The following is a 20586-nucleotide window of genomic DNA, read 5'->3' as shown; positions in this document are numbered from 1 at the left end:
TTATCTTCGCCTGGGTATTTGCTAACAGATTTGAAAGAATATTTGTAGAATTTGAAAAAGGCAGTTTTCGGTAGAGGTGTCCTTGGAGCCCTTGTGCTTGAGGATTATGTTAAACCAAGTTCCGGGCTTGTGGTGCCCAAGGTCACTGAGGCCATTTAAACACAAGCTGACCAAACACTTGTGTGGCTTCTTGGCTTCAATTTGCTCTCTCCCAGGGAGATGTAGATCATTAAGGTTCTTATGTGAGAAGAACCTTCTTAAAAATTCTCCTTCTTGTATTGCTCCGTGTCTTTGATTTTTTTTCCCTTTCATCACAAGATCATTAAAACAGAGCTTCATATTTTATTGTTTAGTTTTCGAAGCCCCAGTTCCTTTACCACCTAATAGTACCCCACCCCACTAGTATATTCTGAAGATTGAACAAGTTTACATGCACAACACAACTGAACCAAGCATCCACATCCACATCTCTTAAGCACCCACAGTCCATGAAAATTAGTTTTCTTCTTTCTCTCTTCTTTTTGGCATTACATTTTAGGTTTTGAAATGTTTTAAAGTCACACTGAGCCATATCCTCAGCCCAAAAGAGGAGTTTGAGTTTTGAAAAGTGTGGCTAGCATCTATTGGAGAAAACCATTGGAATATTCAGTCAGCTTTTTTTTTTTTTTTTTTTTTTGGTGCTGGGGTTTGAACTCAGGGGTACTTAGCCACTGAACCACATCTTCAGCCCCTTTTAATGTTTTATTTAGATACAGGGTCTCCCTGAGTTGCTTAGGACCTTGACAAGTTGCTGAGTTTGGCTTTGAACTGGTGATCTTCCTGCATCAGTCTTCCAAGCTGCTAGGATTACAGGCATGTGCTACCATGACTGGCAAGTTTCTAAATATCTATATTTTAAATCTGAGAAACTACAAGTTGGTCTGACAAGAGCCTGAAGCTTAGAACTGGAAAAAATATATAAATATATTTTTAAAATATTATATATATATATGATATTTATATATAGATATAAATATATTTATATAATATATAATGCATAATATATTTATATATAAATATATAAATAAAAATATATCTATAAAATATATATATATATATATATATATATATATATATATATATATATAAACATATATATTTTAGAGAGGCACTACCAGGACTTCCATTTCATCTAGAAGTTCCAGGGAGTAAATGGAAGTGGCCCTGGGCTTGATTGAATAGAGACCGCAGAGCAGGGTTGAGGGTGAGGGGCCCGACGGGGCCTCCCCTTCAGCACCAGGGACAGCGGCTGCCTCACGACTGGCTCCTCTGTGTAGGGGTCTTCATCAGGACACAGTGCAAAGACTGAGTGCTTTTCAGGAGGCCACAGATCCAGGACCTGGGAGGATCACAGGCTGTAAAATAACAACTGACACTGAAAAATGAGGCGAAAAAAAATACATAGTGTAAGTGGAAAATCACAGTCGTTTTTCTTTGCCTGTAGCAGTCTCCATTCAAGTGCTTTTCATATTCCAGAACAATGCCTATCCATAGGGGAAAATCCTGTAAGGAAATGGAAGGAATAAAATCACCTACAATCCACACATGTCTTAATAATCACTGCTTATATTCTCTCACACATACTTCAAGTTTCTAACTATCTGAAATGTTTCACAGGTGAAAATTATATTTAAGTCTCACATTACATTTTCATGTCAGAACAAAATGGCTTCAGATATCACTGTCAATTAAAAGTCCAGTTACTCTTCATCCATTAGCTTTTGGGCTAAATATTTAATTTTTATAGAAATAGGTGAGAATATTTTCATGTAAGATATGGGTGTGGTTGGACATCTTCCACAGAATAACTGTGGCCTGGTAACTCCACCGACACTGAAGTTTTGTTCCTGTTCACAGAAGTAGACACTGTTGTGGGGGGGGGGAACAAGGTGATGCTGCAGCTCCCCCAGCTGAACGCCCAATTCACCTTCACTTCATTCTTAAGGATGATAGAGAACAAATCACTTGCTCAAGGTTATTCAGTGTGCAGCAAGGTGAATTTGGTCAGGTTCCTACAGAGATCACACCTCAACCTACAAGTGAAGACATTTTCAAAGTGGGTCTCAGCTCCAGGCATATTAGATACCCATGGAACCATCCCAGAATTAGTAGGTGAGTCTCTGACAGGTGGAGCCTCAAATTATCAATGTAATAGTTTTTATAAAAATTTATTTTTTGCCTCACATGTGCTAGGCGAGTGCTCTACCACTGAGCCACCACCCTGGACCTCAAAGTAATACTTTTGACAGGAAACATTCACTCTTGTAAGAAATAAAATGCACAGTGTGAAATATTGGTTCTTCATCTGCCTGTCTCTTCATTTATGTAATATATTTTTTAAAAATTGCCTGCCAGTTTATTTATTCATCAATTCAAGTATGCTTGTTTTCATTTCTTTTTTATTGATTCTTTTTAGTTATATATCATGTTAATATTCATTTGGACATAATTACTGAAGCATGGAATAGAATTTTCTCTGATTTAGTCTGCAGTGCTTGCCCTGTCTTTCCACTCCTTCTTCTGCTGTTCCCTTCTCTCTACTGATCTTCTGCTATTAACTTACAACTTAAAAAAAAATAGGATTTTGTGGCTATACACAGTGGTGAGATTCACTATGGTGTATTCATATATGTACCTGGGAAAGTTAGGTCGGATTCACCCCACTGTGTTTCCCTTATCCCATCCCTCCTCCCTCCCTCTCAATCCCCTCCTCTACTCCCTTGATCTTTCTTCTATTTTGATGGATCCCCCTGCCCCACTTTTCTTTTCCTTTTTCTTCCCCTCAGTTTGGACTTGCTTTCACATATCAGAAAAAAAAAATGGCCTCTGACTTTCTGGGTCTAGCTCATTTCACTTAGCACAGTGGTCTCCAGTCCCATCCACTTACTGGCAAATGCCATAATTTCATATTCTTCATGGCCGAATGATACTCCATTGTGTGTTATACCACTTTTTCTCTATCCATTCATCTGTTGAAGGGCACCTCGATTGGTTCTATATCTTGGCTATTGTGAATTGTGCTGCTAGGAACATTGATGTGTGTCGTGTATTTTAAAAAATATTAAAATCAATTAAATAAAAAGAACACCTAATAAATTCTGAAAAAGTATTATAAAAGGAAAAAAGTGAACATTGATGTGTCTGCATCCCTGTAACATGCCAATTTTAGATCTTTTGGATATATACTGAGGAGTGAGATAGCTGGGTCATATGGTGGTTCCATTCCTAGTTGGGGTTTGTTTGTTTGTTTGTTCAGGAAGCACGGCTTTATTCTGCAATATGGAGGAAACATGCTTTGCCCACTTGCTCCAGACATAAATTGTTACCACTCAGGAACTGGCCAGCAATGCCCTTTGTGGACACCTTGCAGGGTTCTAAAGACAAACCAGAGCCCCAAAATTCTTTCTTCCCATAAACACACCCATATAATTATTTACAGAATTTACTTTTATACTGGTTATCAAAAATTATACTAAAAATTTATCACTAAACTAACTTTATATTTTTTTCCCTCTTAAATTTCTTTGCTAAATGTCTTCACTGTCCCGGTGACCTTCTGCTTCTTATTTGTCCTTAAAAGAAGCTCATGAAAACCTCTCAGTAGATAGAGATAAGAAACTATCTAGGGGCAAATTCAGGGAAGAGAGAATGTGCTTGAGATCTGGAAGGCGGAATCAGATTTCTCAGACTCCCACTGAAGTGGCCCCCTCCCTCCACAGAAAAGCCCTCTTCACCATGGCTGATTTTAGGACTGTCAGCAAAAGAGTCTCTGTGAAAGAGTCCAATGTAGATAAACTTCCTATTTTCGTGTCGCCCTGTTTACTTGGCCACTGGCCGAGAAGATACACCCCCTTATTAGTTTTTCAGAAACATATCCAGTATAGTACTTGAAAGAACAAACAAGGCTCCTCAGAGCAAATGCTGGTTTGTTGAGGAACAGCTCTGCATATTTATAAAGCCAGGGGTGGTTTGACAGTTGGAATGGGGTGCTTTTTGATTGGAGGGTAAGGATCAGGTGAGCCAGCAGGGCTAGTCTGATTGGTGGGTAAGGATCAGGTGAGCCAGCAGGGCTAGTCTGATTGGTGGGTAAGGATCAGGTGAGCCAGCAGGGCTAGTCTGATTGGTGGGTAAGGATCAGGTGAGCCAGCAGGGCTCCCCACTGGACGGCTCTTCTTGGGGGATGGGGAAGTTAGTCTTTGGAGCCAGGGGACTCCCAACAGTACTTTGTAGAAATGTGCAAACAAGGCCTCTGGCCTTGAGCTGGGCTTCACAGAGATGTCTACATTTTTTAAGATAAGTTACAAATGGGCTCCACGGTAACAGCTGGCAGGGGGAGGAAAGAAAGGGGACAAGAAGCTCTCCCCTTCTCAGGTGTTGAAGGGTTAACTTGCCCATAACAGTGAAAGAAAAAGCTGCTTTTCTCTGAACTTCTGCAGACTGTGAACTTCTGAGCCCCTCCCCTTACATGCTGGGTATAAAACTCTGAAACTCCCTGAACTCGGGGTTCAGGGGATTGACTGATTACAACAAAAGCTGTGCCCTCTGAACCTGGCTGCAGCCAAATAAAACTGTTTCCTGCCTCGTTTGTCCCTACAACAACAGAGCAGAGGATGAAGTGAGGGAGAAAAGCTTGGCAGTCCTCACAAGAAACCAGAAGAGAAAGGAGCAACCGCAAATTCAGACTTCAGGGGTCTGAGGTCCAGAAAGCCCGGCACGCAGCCTAGACTGAAGAGTAAATCTGAGCAGAGTCACTCGAGGTGCCAAGAGATGTGCAGAAAACTCTTCTTAGTTTTTTGAGGAATCTCCATACTGCTTTACAGAAGCTTTACAGAGTGGTTGCACTAATTTGCAACAATGTATGAGTGCACCTTTTCCCCACATCCTCACCAATACTTATTATTACTTGTATTCTTGATACTTGTCATTCTGACTGGAGTGACATCTCAATATAGCTTTGATGTGCATTTCCCTAATTGCTAGAGATGTTGAACCTTTTTTTTTCCTTTATTCTTCTTTTGAGAAGTGTCTGTTTAGTTCTTTTGCCCATTTATTAATTGGGTCATTTGTTTTTCTGATGCTAAGTTTTTATTTGTTTTTTTTTATTTTTTATATATTCTGGATATTAACATCCTGAGGAGCAGCCCATTCTTTAGGCTCTCTCTTCATGCTCTAAATTGTTTCTTTTGCTGTGCAGATTTGCTTCACTTTTAGATAAACGCTTTCTGGTATATTCTCCCATTGTGTACTTAGAAAAACAGTATATAATATATGAATACAGTTGCTTTTTGTTTCATCTTAAAATTGCACCAAAATGTTCAGATGTACAAGTTGCGTTACGTCTTGCAGTTCTGAGTTTTGACAGTGCCCAGAGCCATGTAATCACAACTACCAGAGTCACCTTTGGTAGCAAAAAATCACCCACTGATCTATTCCCTCTGCCTGTAGTTTTGCTTTCTTCATGTGTTTGTACAGATGGGTTTGTACCGTGTGCAGCTTTAGAGTCTGGGTTGTTCATCAGCATATTGCATTTGAGAGTCACGTGTTGTATGTATCAAGCCTTTGTTTCTCTTTCAGTGCATGGAATGAGTTTCGTTCACCAGTTGAAGGACATGAGGGTTGTTTTCAGTGTGGCGTTATCGTCAATAAAGCTGCTATGTATATTGTGTATAGGTTTTCGTGTGAATCTGTTTTCATTGCTCTTGGAGAAGGATGGCTCCTTCATATTCTATGTGTATGTTTCACATTAGAATTTCTTTCAATGCTTTAACAGTGTCGGTGCCAATTTGAATCCCCATCAGTAATGGATGAGAGGTCTGACTGCTGCATGGATTCAGCAGCACTTGGTGGTATCAGTTTTTTCGAGCCATTCTATGGGTGTGCAGTGGAATATCAATGAGATTGTAATTTGCATTTCCTAAAGACTAATGGTGTTTAACATCTTTTCATGTACCTATTTATTTGGTAGAGTGTCTATTCAAATGCTTTGTTTGCTTTCTTATTATTGGAATTTGGGGGGAGGGGGTTGCACTGGGGATTGAACCCAGAGGCACTTAACCACTAAGCCACATCCCCAGCCCTTTTTATTTTTAATTTTTTGAGACAAGGTCTCTAAATTTGCTTCTAGCCTCACTAAATTGCTGAGGCTAGCTTTGAACTTGTGATTCTCCTGCCTCATCCTCCTGAGTCACTGGGATTATAAGCATGAGCCACCACACCTAGTTTATTTTTGGATTTTGAGAGCTCTTTATATATTTGCATTAATACACAAGTCCTTTGCCTGAGGTATAATTTATTCATCCTCTTCTTTCTGGCTTGTGGATTGTCTTCTCAGAATCATCCTTTATTCATGGGGTTTTAAAATTTTATAAAGTATAATTTATCAACTCTTTTCTTTTTATGAATTATTCTTAAGAATCCTTGCCTAAGCCAAGACCACAAAGTTTTACTCTTGTATTTTCTTCTATTAGTTTCTATAGTTTAAGATTTTGTATTTAATGCTATGTTATATTTTATGTAATTAAGGTTTGTATAAACTGAGGAATGATTTGATTTGTCCCATTGTTTATGGATATGTGGATAGCTCCAGTACCATGTGCTGAAAAATCTATTCTTTTTGCCTAAACTGGCCTTTAATGTTTGTGATTAAAATAAATTGGCTGATTTTCAGTGGATGCATTTCTGGAGTTTCTCTTCTGTTCCATTAATTTATGTGTCTAATTTTTTGCCCAGACTCATGATTACTGCAGTTTTATAGAACATCTTGAAAAGGCAAAGAGAATTCTTCAACTACAATTTTATTTTTAAATAATTTTTGGCTACTATATGCCTTTTGCATTTCATGTAAATTTCATAACCAGCTTGTCTGTTTCTATAGAGAGCCATGCTGGGATTTAATATTTTAAGAAGTCTGTCAGTTAAACTGAGGAGAATTAACTTCTTAAGAATTCATATGCAGGGCTGGGGCTGGGGCTCAGCGGTAGAGCGCTCTCCTAGTACGTGTGAGGCCCTGGGTTCAATCCTCAGCACCACCTAAAATAAAATAAAATAAAGGTATTGTGTCCAACTACAACAACAAAAAAGAAATATTAAAAAAATAATGCATATGCATACTATATATTATATACATATATAGCACATATATGTATTATATATCATACATACACACACACATATGTATGTATATATTGGTAGTGGGGATTGAACCCAGAGTCACTGTACTAATGAGCTACATCCCTAGCCCTTTAATTTTATTAATTATTATATTATTGTGCAGTACTGGAGATTTAACCCAGGGACACTCTACCACTGAGCTACACCCCCAGCCCTTTTAATTTTTTTATTCTGAGCCAGAGTCTTGCTAGGTTCCCTAGGCTGGTTGCTAACTTGTGATCCTGCCTCAGTCTCCCGAATGCTTGGATTACAGGCATGCACCACCTTGCTCAGTAACATCTTAACAGTATTGATCCTTCCCATCCACAAACGTTATTCTTCTATCCATTTATTTGGATCTTTTTGGATTTCTTTCATCACTGTATCAAAGTCTCCACCATAAATATCCTGTGGGTTTTTGTTAGATTTACACCTGTGTTAGTACACTTTTTCTGGTGTTTTAAAAAATGATAGTTTAAAATATTTGTATTCCATTTGTTATTCATGGCAGGACTTGGCTAACTTCTTTTCTTTAAAGGGCCACATAGTAAATATTTTAGGCCTTACATGTCCCCATCCGGCTTCTCCTCTTTCTACCCCTCCTCTTTCTCTTCTAACCCATTTAAAATTTAAATACTATTCTTAGCTCATAGGCCAAACAAAAAGGGGCCAAAGGTTTTTGTCCACAGACCTTAGTGGTTTGACCCCTGGAATATAGAAATATAGAAACAGAATTGATTTTTGTATTTTGACCAGATATCTTTCTCATTAGAGTTGAAGTAATTGTAGTTCCTCAAAATCTCTCTCTCTCTCTCTCTCACAAACACACACACACACACACACACACTCCACACACTCCTGCCCTGGTCCTCACTTTCCCAACAGCCAATACTCTATTTTTCTGCTTCACAATGAAGCCAACTCCTTCAAAGTGTCATCTACATTTGGTGTTAAATGTCTCTTTTTCTGCCTGTAATCTCAGCGGCTGGGGAGGCTGAGAAGGGAGGACCGTAGGTTCAAGGCCAGCCTCAGCAACTTGGTGAGGCCCTGTCTCAAAATAAAATATAAAAAAGGCGGGATGTCTCTTGTTAGTAAAGTGTCCCCAGGTTCAATCCCCAGTACAAAAAAAAAAAAAAAAAAGAATTTCCTTTCCCAGCCCAACAGGAGTCTTGGAGGTTCCACCAAGGACTAAGCAGGTCAGTGAATGGAGTGATGAAGGGTGGTATGTGGGTCCCTGAGACTCTGGCACACCTGCCCCTGTAATCCCCCAAACTCACCCAGGCCTGGTGTTGTCACTGGCTGCTTAGGCCTCTTCCTCCTCTGAACGTGAGGAGGCTCCCTCTGCTGGGCCATTTGGGGACAACGTGCTCTAAGGAGTCTGATTCAGTGTGTGAGAATGTGAGAGACCATGTGTGTCTGTGACTGTGTGCAAGTGTATGTGTGGCTGTGTATTTGTGCAACTGTGCAAAAACATGCATTGGTGTGCACATGAGTGTATGTGAGGGTGCACACAATGGGTGTGCATGTTTTTGTGCCTCTTTGTGTATGTGTTTACACACTGTTGGTGTTTGAGTGTGTGTACATAGGTGAGTGTGTGAGCAACGGTGTCTGTTCACACCAGGCTGTGATTATGGCTGGAAACTGCTGAGAGAGCCCTGCCTGTCCCCAGGCCTGACCCTTGCAGAGCAGGCAGGACATTCTGGAGACACACTGCCCTTGAAGCACCCTGAGTACTGGTGGGTGGATATGGTGGATAGAGGGCTCCGCTCCCTCACTCTGGGGGGTCACTCAGGTGCTGTCTGCCTCCTGGAGCTTCCCAGCAGGACTGTGCCCTGCCATCCACAGTGGAAATGCTCCCTTCCCTTTCCATCCTACCTCCCTGGGATCACTGCCCAAAGAGACAATGCGCAGTTAAATTCCTGTCTTGAGGTCACCTCTAAATAAAGTATTTGCACTTGAACCTTTGTGTCAGGATCTGCTTCTGGGGAACCCCAAATAAGACCTATATTGACTGACTCCTGCAACCCTCTTAGACCTATTCTTATGCTTTTTTTAACCAGGAGGAATAAGAGCCTCAGAGACAGGAAGTCACTTGCACAAGGCCACACAACTGGTAAGTGGCGTAGGCCAACTTTGACCTGGGCTTTCTGACCCCAAGCTAGGTGCTCACTGCTTTCCTAAAATCCTGAAAACACAGGGAGAGAGAGAGTGAGAGAGAGAGATGAATGGGGGATTTTTATAGCCATCAATTTTCTGTTTTGGGTGCTGGAGGGACCCCAAACAGCTGGTGCCCATGTTCTATCAGAACAGTAATAATGGCAACCAGCTTGGTGCTGATCGCTTATCAGGGGGCATTGTTGTAGACTCTTTACACTTGTTTTAACTTATTTAATGTTTACAACACCTTGTCATTATCCCCGGATTTAAGGAGAAAAAACAGAGTCACAGAATAGTACAGAGATATGCTCCAAGTCACACAGCTGGTCCTGGTGTGGACAAAGCGGTCTGTCCCTTGACACCTTGTTCTTAACCGCGATGCTCTCTGGCTCCTCACAAGACACTGTGAGGGGTGCTGCTGTAGGACAGGCAAAACACAGTTTATAATTATATGAATAAGTACTTATAATTTAAAAGGCTTCATATAAGAAAAGGAAATAATTGGTAAGTCTCAGTGTTTGCAAGGCACATTCAATCTTTCCACTCCTCCTTCCCATTCTAACAGCTGGGTGGGACTTTTCAGAGTTTCTGTGAACATATAAGCTTCTACACCCACATAGCTGGTCTGTTGAGGAGTCCCTTACCTTTGGGTGAAGTAGCCATCAGGCCCTGGCAGGGACCTTGAGTGGGCTGAACAAGGTGGATTAAGGAGGGGCCCTGCACAAGGGTGTGGGCAGGGTCAAAGGAAACCATGAAGTACAGCATAGCAACCTGGGGGCAGCATCAGCTGAGCGCCTGGCAAGGCCCAGGGACAGCCATTCCTGGAGTCAGTGGGAGTGACTGGCCAAAAGGGTAACTGGTTGGAAAGAGGAGGGCAGAGGGTGATGTCATTCTCCATCTTAGTCCATTTTCTGTTACTAATAGTGTTATATCAGAGACTGGCTAGGTTATAAAGAAAACAGGTTTATTTTGATGCAAGTTCTGGTCCAAGGTCAAGGGACTACATCTGGGTGATGGCCTTCTTGTTAGCAGAGTCCCTGTGCTGCACATGTATCCCATGTCAAGAAACAGTGCATGTGCATATGTTATAAATCCTCTGGGGGCTGGGGATATAGCTCAGTTGGTAGAGTGCCTGCCTTGCACGCACAAGGCCCTGGGTTCAATCCCCAGCTCCAATAGATAGATAGATAGATAGATAGATAGATAGATAGATAGATAGATAAATCCTCTGGTCTCTCTGCCTCTTCTTACAAAGCCATTAGGATTCAACTATGGAGCCTTCACCCTGGTGACCTTATCTAATCCTAGTCACCTCTCAAAGGACCCACTTCTAAACACTGTAGTAGCATTAGGTTTCTATCCTGTGATATCCCCCAAATGGGGTTAGACCCCAACATAAGATTTGGAGGCAAGAGCCAGACCCAGACTATCACCCCCCCGCCCCTCTGCCCACCTGCAGATGTCCCCACTGACAAAACCTCGTCTCCTTATTTGACCTGGAGGGCTGCAGGCAGGTGGATAGTAGCTCCTGTCTGTTGAAGCCTGTCACCTACACAGTGGCCCTGCAGAGGGGGTTCACTCAGCGCCTATGCCTTGGGTGGGTCCCCCTGCCCGCTGGCTAAGCAGACCCCCTGATGAGGAACAAAATTCTGTGTCTCCCCTGCAGACTCCATGGTAGTCCCCTCCTTTAGTTTTGGATGAAGTAAACTTCTTTCCCTGCTCTTGGACGGCCTGTGGACCAGCAGGAGTTCCCCCGTTCTAGGGCTGGAGTGAGTTGGGCCAGCTCTAGAACTGGCACTCATCCAGGAGAGGATGGAATTGACCACCCTGAGTCCTGTGGATCCTTCTCTGTCTGAAGTTTATTTGCTCCTTTAAAAACCCTCCAAACCGGGGCTGGGGCTGGGGCTCAGTGGTAGAGCACCTGCGTAGCACATGTGAGGCTCTGGGTTCCATCCTCAGCACCACATAAAAATAAATAAATAAAGGTATTGTGTCCAACTACAAATAAAAATATATTAAAAAAAAAAAAAAACCCTCAAACTGGCTCATTTGCTCTCCTGGCCCCTCTGCCAAGACACTCACAGGCCCCACTAATGGATCTGTCCTGGATGAGTCTGCAGGGGCTCGTTGGTTTCATGAACTTTGTTTTGGTGAGTGAAACACAGCAACAACTGCTTCCACTTGAACATGGGGCCAGATTTCCTCACCACCTGGGCACAGCTGGTTCCGCTCCCCACAGACCCTTGGGGGAACTTGCCCCACATCTCTGTTTGTCTCACCAGGGCTGAGGAAGGAAGCAAGAATGGCTACACTTTTTTAGGCCATTTGTTTGTCCCAGCTGGTGCTCGGCTCTTCCACTCCTGACTTGGCCCTGATGCACAGACCACTCCTCCGTGGCATTCAGGTTTCTGCTCAATGCTTGCTTCTTTTTTTCCCCCATATTTTTTATTGGTGCATTATAATTGTACATCATATTGGCAAATTATTTTGCATATTTGTACATACACGAATATAACAATACAATTTGTCAATCTTTCCCCAGTATTTCCCCTTTCCCTCTCCCTCCCCGCCCCATGGTCTCTTTCCTCCACTTGACTGATCTCCCTTCAGTGTTCAGGAGACTTCTCCATGTTTCTTTCCAGATATGAGAGACAACCCTTGACCTTCTGATTTTGGCTTGTTTTGCTTAACATAATCTCAAGTTTCATCCATTTTCCTGAAAAAAATCATAATCTCATTCTTCTTTATGGCTGAATAAAACTCCATTTTGCTTATATGTCACATTTCTTTATCCATTCATCTACCAGTGGACATTTGGGCTGGACCATAGTTGGGCTATTGTGAATTGTGCTGCTATAAACATGGGTATGCAAAGGAGTGGTGTAGCTGGTCACATGGTGGTTTCATGTCTAGTATTTTGAAGAAACTCTGTACTGATTTCCATAGTGGTTGTACTCATTTACAATCCCATCAGCAGTGTAAAAATGTCCTTTTTTCTCCATATCATCTCCAGCATTTATTATTATTTTTTGTTTTCTTGATGACTGACTTTCTAACTGGAATGAGAGGAAACCTCAGTGTAGTTTTGACTTATATTTTCCTAGTCACTAAATATGTTGAAGGTTTTTCATATATTTTTTGGCCATTTGTAATTTCTTCTTTTGAGGAGTGTGTGTTTAGTTCATTTGCCCAGCTACTAATTGAGTTATTTGGTTTCCTCATGCTTTTTGAGTTCTTTATATAATCTATATATTAATCTTCTGTCAGAGGAGTAGCTACCCAAGATTTTCTCTCATTCTGTGGGTTCTCTTTCACATTACTGTTTCCTCTTTAGTGCAATAGCTTTTTAACTTGATGTCATCCCATTTATTAACTCTTGGCATTTTCTCCCAAGCTTTAGGATTCCTACTGAGAAAGTCATTGCCTGTGCCTTCATGTTGGAGCACTGACCCTACATTTTCTTCTATGAGTTGCACAGTTTCTGGTCTAATTCCTAGGTTTCTGACCCATTTTTGAATTGACTTTTGTGCAGGGTAAGAATCTAGTCTCATTCTTCTACATAGAAACAACCAGTTTTCCCAGAACCATTTGTTAAAAAACGCTGTCTTGCTTCAGTCACTTAGCAAAATTAGATTAATTTCCAAGTATATTTTGAGGTTAGCATATACGGGATAGATTTCTTTCTCAGCAGATATTATTGGAGATTAAGCAAGTGATTGATTTATGCATGCTGGTATTGTATCCTGCTACTTTGCTGAATTTATCAGCTCTAGAAGTCTTTTGGGGGAGTTTTTTGGGTCTTGTAGATATAGGATCATGACATCAGCAAAAAAAAAAGGAGAATTTTGATTTCTTTTTCTATTTGTATCCTTTTAATTTCATTTTCTTGCCTGATTGCTCTTAGTTTCAAGAACTATATTTGAATAGAAGTGGTGAAAGTAGACATCCTTATCTTGTTCTTGATTTCAGAGAAAATGTTTTTGGTTTTTTTCTCCATTCAGTATGACGTTGATCTTGGGTTTTTCACATACAGTCTTTGCAATGTTGAGGTAAGTTCCCTCTAACCCTAGTTTCTCCAACATTTTTAACATGAATAGGTGCTGGATTTTATCTAATGCTTTTTCTCCATTTATTTAGACGATCATCTGATTTTTGTCCTTAACTCTATTTAGGTGGTGCATTACACTTATTGAGTTTTGTATGTTCAACAACCTTGCATTACTGGAATGAAACTCACTTGATAATGATATACTATCTTCCTAAAGTACTTTTTTATGTGGTTTGTCAATATTTTATGGAGAATTTTTTCATCTATGTTCATCAGGGATATTGGTTTGAAGATTTCTTTCCTTAATATGTCTTTGTCTGGTTTTGGTATCAGGATGATACTGGTTGTATAGAATGCATTTTGGAGTATTCCCTCCCCTTCTACTTCACAGAGTAGTTTGAAAAGGACTGGTGTTCGTTGTTCTTTAAAGATCTGTTAGAACTTGACTAAAAATTCATTTGGTCCTGGGTTTTTCTTTGTTGGAAGACTTTTAATTTCTGCCTGAATTTCCTTGCTTGATGTTGGTCTATTTAAGTTTTCCATATCCTCATGGTTCAATTTGAGCAGATCATGTGTCTCAAAATTTATCAATATATTCTAGATTTTCCACTTTATTGGAATATAAATTTTCAAAATGATCCTCTGGATTTCTGAAGTGTTTGTGGTACTTCTCCCCTTTCATCTCTAATTTTGTTGATTTGGAACTTCTCTTTTTCTCTCTTTTGGTTAGTTTGACTAAGGGTTTATCAATCTTAGTTATATTTTCAAAGAATTAACTCTTTGTTGAATGAAACTTTTGTATTGTTTTATTTTCAATTTCATTCTGATCTTAATTATTTACTGTCTTCCACTAACTGTGGAACTAGTACTTTCTTCTTTTTATAGGGCCTTGAGTTGTAACATTAGATTATTTATTTGATATCTTTATTTTTCTGATGTTAGAACTGCCTTCATACTGTACCAGAGATTTTGATATGTTATATCTATATTCTCATTTGTTTCCAAGAATTTTTTAATCTCTCTCCAATTTTGTCTATGATCCATTCCTCATTCAAAAGTGTATTATTAATCTCCAGGTGTTAAACATTGTTTCTTTTTAAAAAAAAAAATCTTGTCATTTCTAATGTCATTCCATTGTGATCTGATAGGCTGCAAGAAATTATCTCTCTTTTTCGTATTTCCTAAGACCACCTTGTGCCCAAAAATATGATCTATTTCAAAGAAAGTTCCATGTGCCACTGAGAAGGAAGTGAATTCAGTTGTTGGCAAATAAAATATTCTATATGTGTCTGTTAGGTCCATTTGAATAATAATATTTTTTAGTTCTGAAGAGTCCGTCTGGATGGCCTGTCTAGTGGTAACAGAGGTTTGTTGAAATCACCCAGAAATATTGTATTGTGTTCACTTGGATTCTTTATATTGAGAAAAGTTTGTTTTATGTACATAGGTGCACTGATGTTTGGGGCAAAAACATTTCAAAAATTATATCTTGTTGTTCAATGATTTCCTTAACCAGTATTAAATTACCTTCTTTGTTTCTTCTGATTAATTTTGACTTGAAATCTACTTTGTTTGACAGCTAGCCCTGCTTGCCTTTGGTCTTAATTTGCATGGTATATCTCTTCCCATCAATTCACTTACAGCCTATGAATGTCTTTGACTGTGAGATGAGACTCTTACAAGCAACATTTTGTTGGCTCTTATTTTTTAATCCATTCTGCCAATCTATGTCTTTTTTTTAATCTTTATTTTATTTATTTATTTTTGTATGTGGTGCTGAGGATCCAACCCGGTACCTCACGCATGCAAAGCAAGTGTTCAACTACTGAGCTACAACTCGAGCCCCAATCTATGTCTTTTGATTGCAGAGTTTAGACCACTTACATTTAGGGTTATTATAGAGAGATGATTTTTATTTCTTGCCATTTCAGTTTATTTCTAATGATAATTCAGAATTTATTCACCTTTGACTGTTCTTCTAGTGAGATTCACCCCTCTGCAGGCTCTGACTTTTAATTTTCATTTCTTCTGCATAAATATTTTATTTTTTTGTAGTACAAGCTTAGTGGTTATGAATTCTTGTAGTTTCTGCTTATCATGAAAGGCTTTTATTTTTAATTCTGAAGGACAGCTTTGCTTGTCCAAGATATTGTAATCTTGGTTGGCATCCGTTTTCTTTCAGGGCTTGGTGTATATTATCTCAAGCTCTCATGACTTTTAGGGTTAAAACTGAGAAATCAGTTGAAATCTTTTTTTTAATTGATTGATTTATTTTAATTAGGTATATATGATATCAGAATGCATTTTGATTCATTGTACACAATTGTAGCTCAACTTTACATATCTATGGTTGTACATGATGTGGTGTCACACCATATGTGCAGTCATACATGTACCTAGGGTAATGATGTCCATTTCATTCCACCATCTTTCCTGCCCCATGCTACCTCCCTCCCCTCCCTCCCCTTTGCCCAATCAAAGTTCCTCCCTTTTTCCCATGTCTCCCCCATCTCTGTTATGGTTCAACATCCACTTATCAGAGAGAACATTTGGCCTTTAGTTTTTTGGGATTGGCTTACTTCTCTTAGCATGATATTCTCCAACTCCATCAATTTACCTGCAAATGCCATAGTTTTATTCTCTTTTAATTGTGAGTAATAGTCCATTGTGTATTTATCCGTTCATCTATTGAAGGGCCTCTAGGTTGCTTCCACAGTTTAGCTATTGTGAATTGAGCTGCTATGAACATTTATGTGGCTGTGTTACTATAGTATGCTGATTTTAAGTCCTTTGGATATAGACCAAGGAGTGGGATAGCTGGGTCAAATGGTGGCTCCATTCCAAGTTTTCTGAGGCCTTCCTGAGTGGTTGCTCCAATTTGCAGTCCCCCCAGCAATGTATGAGAGTGCCCTTCCCCCCACATCCTCACCAACATTTATTGTTGTCTGTATTCTTGATCACTGCCATTCTGTCTGGCGTGCATTGAAATCTTAGAGTAGTTTTGATTTGCATTTTTCTAATTATCAGAGATGTTGAACATTTTTTAATATATTTGTTGATCAAATGTATATCTCCTTCTGAGAAGTGTCTGTTCAGCTTCTTAGCCCATTTGTTGATTGGGTTGTTTTTTTGTTTTTGTTTTTATTTTTTGGTGTTAAGTTTTTTGAATTCTTTATATATCCTAGAGATTAGTGCTCTATCTGACGTGTGTGTAGCAAAAATCTGCTCCCAAAAATATAGGCTCTCTGTTCACCTCATTGATTGTTTCTTTTGCTGAGAAGAAGCTTTTTAGTTTGAGTCCATCCCATTTATTAATTCTTGGTTTTATTTCTTGTGCTTTAGGGGTCTTGTTAAGGAAGTCAGGGCCTAATCCGATATGATGAAGATTTGGGTTTACTTTTTCCTGTTAGGTGCAGGGTCTCTGGACTAATTCCTAGGTCCTTGATACACTTTGAGTTGAATTCTGTGCATAGGGAGAGATAGGGGTTTATCTTCATTTTGCTGCTTATGGATTTCCAGTTCTCCCAGCACCATTTGTTGAAGAGGCTATCTTTTCTCAATTGTGTGTTTTTGGCACCTTTGTCTAGTATAAGACAACTGTATTTATGTGGGTTTATCTCTGTGTCTTCTATTCTGTACCACTGGTCTACATGTCCATTTTGGTGACAATACCATTTGTAGTAAAGTTTAAGGTCTGGTATTACGATGCCTCCTGCTTCACTCTTCTTGCTAAGAATCAGTTGAAATCTTAATTGACCTTCCTCTAAATATGATCTGCTAGTTTTCTCTCATGGCTTTTAAAATTCTATTCTTATTCTGTGTATTAGGCATTTTCATTACAATGTGTCTTTTACATCTTGCCTGTTTGCACCTTGTATTTTAGATTTCTACTTCATTACTAAGATTCAGAAAATTTTCTGATATTATGTGATTGAAAAGATTGTGCATTCCTTTAGTTTGGATTTTGGTGCCTTTGTTGACACCAATGATTATTAGATTTAGTCTCTTAATGTTACCACAAATTTTTTAAACTTTTGGACATGCATGGTCTATTGACATTTTTCCTTTATTGTCAGCTTTCTTTTAAAGACTATATACTTTGTCTTCAAGGTCTAAGAATTCTTATTCTTTGTGATCTAATCTATTGATGATAATTTCAACTGTTTTAAAAATTTCATTTATTGAGTCATTTCCAGGATTTTTGTTCGGTTCTTTATCGGAATCCCTCTTTATTGAAATGATTTCTCTTTCTGTATTTTCTCTCTAAGTTTATTCCTTACATCTTCTTTTAGCTCATTGAACCAGGAACTCTCTAAATTTTTTCTCCAACATTTCCTCCACTATTATGTCAATGGATCAAGTGTTCAAGTGTTGTGGGCTTTTGCAGGTAGTTTTTTATATTTTTTGTATGTCTATCCATCTGCTGGGACGATTATTCTTCTAGACTAATGCAAGGGACAATTTAGTGAGCTTCTTTCTTTTCAGTTCCCCAGGTTGGGTGAATATCCAGGTATTGATACTCCCACTCAGTGTGTACGCTCCACTGTGCCCAGAATCAGTGCCACTTGGAGAGAAGATACTAAGCTCTATTAACTGCAATCACTCAGAGCAAAGTCATGTACTAATAAATCTTAGGAGGAAAACTGGTTGAAAATGTACTCCACAGTTCCCCTAATCTGGGTATAAAATTGCAGTACTGTTTGAAATAGATTAAGAAATTAGTTATTAAAGATCATTAAATTATTATTATACAGGGGCTGAAAATGGGAGGAGAGAAAAATTGAGCAAGTAAAAAAAATAAAAAGAGGGCTGGGGTTGAGGTAGAGCACTAGTCTAGCATTCATGAGGCACTAGGTTCGATCCTCAGCACCACATCAAAATAAAATAAAGATATTGTCTCCACCTATAACTAAAAAAATAAATATTTTTTAAAAATAAAAAGAAAAGAATAATACAAACCAAGGCAAGAAGAAGAAGAAAAAATGAGGGGATTTAAGGCAGGAGTAGGTAATGTAAGAAGGAAAGAGAGACTAAGAGGGGCAGGTATAAACCCGAGCTAGGAAAACAAAGATTAAGAGAGTGACTCCAGTTAATGCTTTAAAACAACAGGAGAAATAGAATCTAATGGGTTGAGAGTTTTAAGGAAGGTCCAAGATGGCTATAGTTAGGATCCCTCACTGAGACTTTGGTGAGCTATATTTTTAGTATGTAGTCAAGGTCATAAACTGATTCAGCATATGTACTCAAAGTCATAAATATCTGTTTGTGAGCGTGTGCTCACTGTGTGACCTGTTGGCACTGTGCCTTCTTTGGTTGGCCTGCATATAAAAAAGACTTATGGAGAGACTTGGGGATAAGAGGAAGGGCTGCTGCCACCTCCAAATAAAGTATGTCTCTTATCCCAGCTGCACCTTGCTTCTTTCAATTGTCAGAACCCCAAAACTTCTTTCTAGGGCCTGAGACTCAGCCAAGCAAGGGTGCAATATTGAATAATAAAGGAACATTTGCTGATGCAAAATGAAAACTAATATATGTAAAGTTAAAATTGACATTAGAGCCTGGCACAGTGGTACATGCCTGTAATCCCAGCTACCAGGGAGACCGAGGCAGGAGGGTCACAAGTTCAAAGACAACCTCAGTAACTTGCTTAGTTGCCGTAAGCAACTCAGCAAGACTCTGTCTCTAAATAAAAAACATAAAAAGGGTTGAGGATGTGGCTCAGTGGCTAAGTGCCATTGGGTTCAATCCCTGGTACAAAAAAAAAAAAAAAAAAGACATAAGAGCTATTTATAATAATCCAAGGTGGAGAAATTTCTTATTGAGACTTCCTGATTTGGATTTCATTAGGACTGGAACCTTTAGAAGATGTCCACCAGCCTTGAGCTTTACCTCGGTTTCCCTGGTATGGAGGTAGTGATCACCCCTGCTCACCTCTAACACCACCCTAGGAGGCTCTCTCTGATGTTCACTGTGTCTGGGTATCTATTAGCTTTCTGTTGGGTCATACAAGATGGTCTCTGATTGTCTGTGACTTAGCAGCCTGGCTATTCCCTATTAGGGGTATAGTCTTGTGCACCCTCCTGAAGAAAAGCTCCGCATATTCAGTTCTGTCAAATCCAGTGTGGGCTCTCTGTGTACATTTTGGGGTGTGCATGGTGCGGCAGTCTAAGGCAGAGGCATGGAAGTCTGTTTGATGTGGTGTTTGGTAGCCGAGGGGAGGAGAGCATAGGGTTGTTGCCCTCTGGAGTGCACAGGTCTGAGGTCAGGGCCTTGTATCTGGACACACTGGTTGGTGGCTGGCGTCTGTGGCATGCTCCTCTGTAAGCCCTTTTGTGGATGTACTGCCATTGTGTATGTGTGAATTTCTCCACAGGCTGCTTGGGGTTATCCTCAGGAAATGCCTTCTGTGGGCCCATATGTCTGAATGAGAATTGAGTCACCTGATAACTCTGGGACTCACAGCTATGGATCCTCCTGGAAAAACAGGGCACAGGAGCTACTTCCAGGTTGCTCCAGAGTTTTCACCGGTCAGTTTGTCGGCCGAGGGCCTGAACCTGCATGCCTGGAGGCTGCTGTGCTGCATCTGCTGGCTGTTTCTGTTGGGAGTGGGGCACAGACAAAAAGCAGTGCAGCCTAGTGGTTAGTGGCACACAGTACGAAGCCAGGCCCCCTGACTCCACCAGCAGTGTGACTTTGGGCGAATCATCTAAATTTCTTTCAGCCTTATTCCCATTCATAAAGTGGGGGAGCGCTTACTATACCTAAAGGACTCAGTCAAGGCCTGTGACATGCAGGCAAATGTGGCAGTGGCCAGCAACCTGCTCTAGGCTGCCTGATGCTCCCAGGCACATAGTGCATCTTCAACTGCAGCCACAGGGCATCTTTATCCTGTCTCCAGGACTAGGGCTGTGGATCTAGCTGCACTGTCCCCTGGCCTTGACACAGATGGACCTGCCAACAGGTGAAGTCTTTCCCTGGGTGGTGTAGGGGACTCTGGAGAGGGCACACACTACCATACTTTGGGCTCTAGGAACAGAGAGCCACTGAGTGGGGGTAAAGAGGGAGGTTTGGGGGTCTCCCTAACATCCTACCAGTGTCAGGAGATCGTCTCTTTCCCACATTCCTTCCCAGAAGCTCAATCCCTGAAGCCCCCCACCACCTGAGACCACCCTGCAGGGCAACCCTGGACAGGA

The sequence above is a fragment of the Marmota flaviventris genome, chromosome 1, assembly GCF_047511675.1.
Source record: "Marmota flaviventris isolate mMarFla1 chromosome 1, mMarFla1.hap1, whole genome shotgun sequence".
Taxonomy (NCBI): domain Eukaryota; kingdom Metazoa; phylum Chordata; class Mammalia; order Rodentia; family Sciuridae; genus Marmota; species Marmota flaviventris.
The sequence above is the reverse complement of the archived record's forward strand: the minus strand, read 5'-3'. Positions refer to the sequence as shown.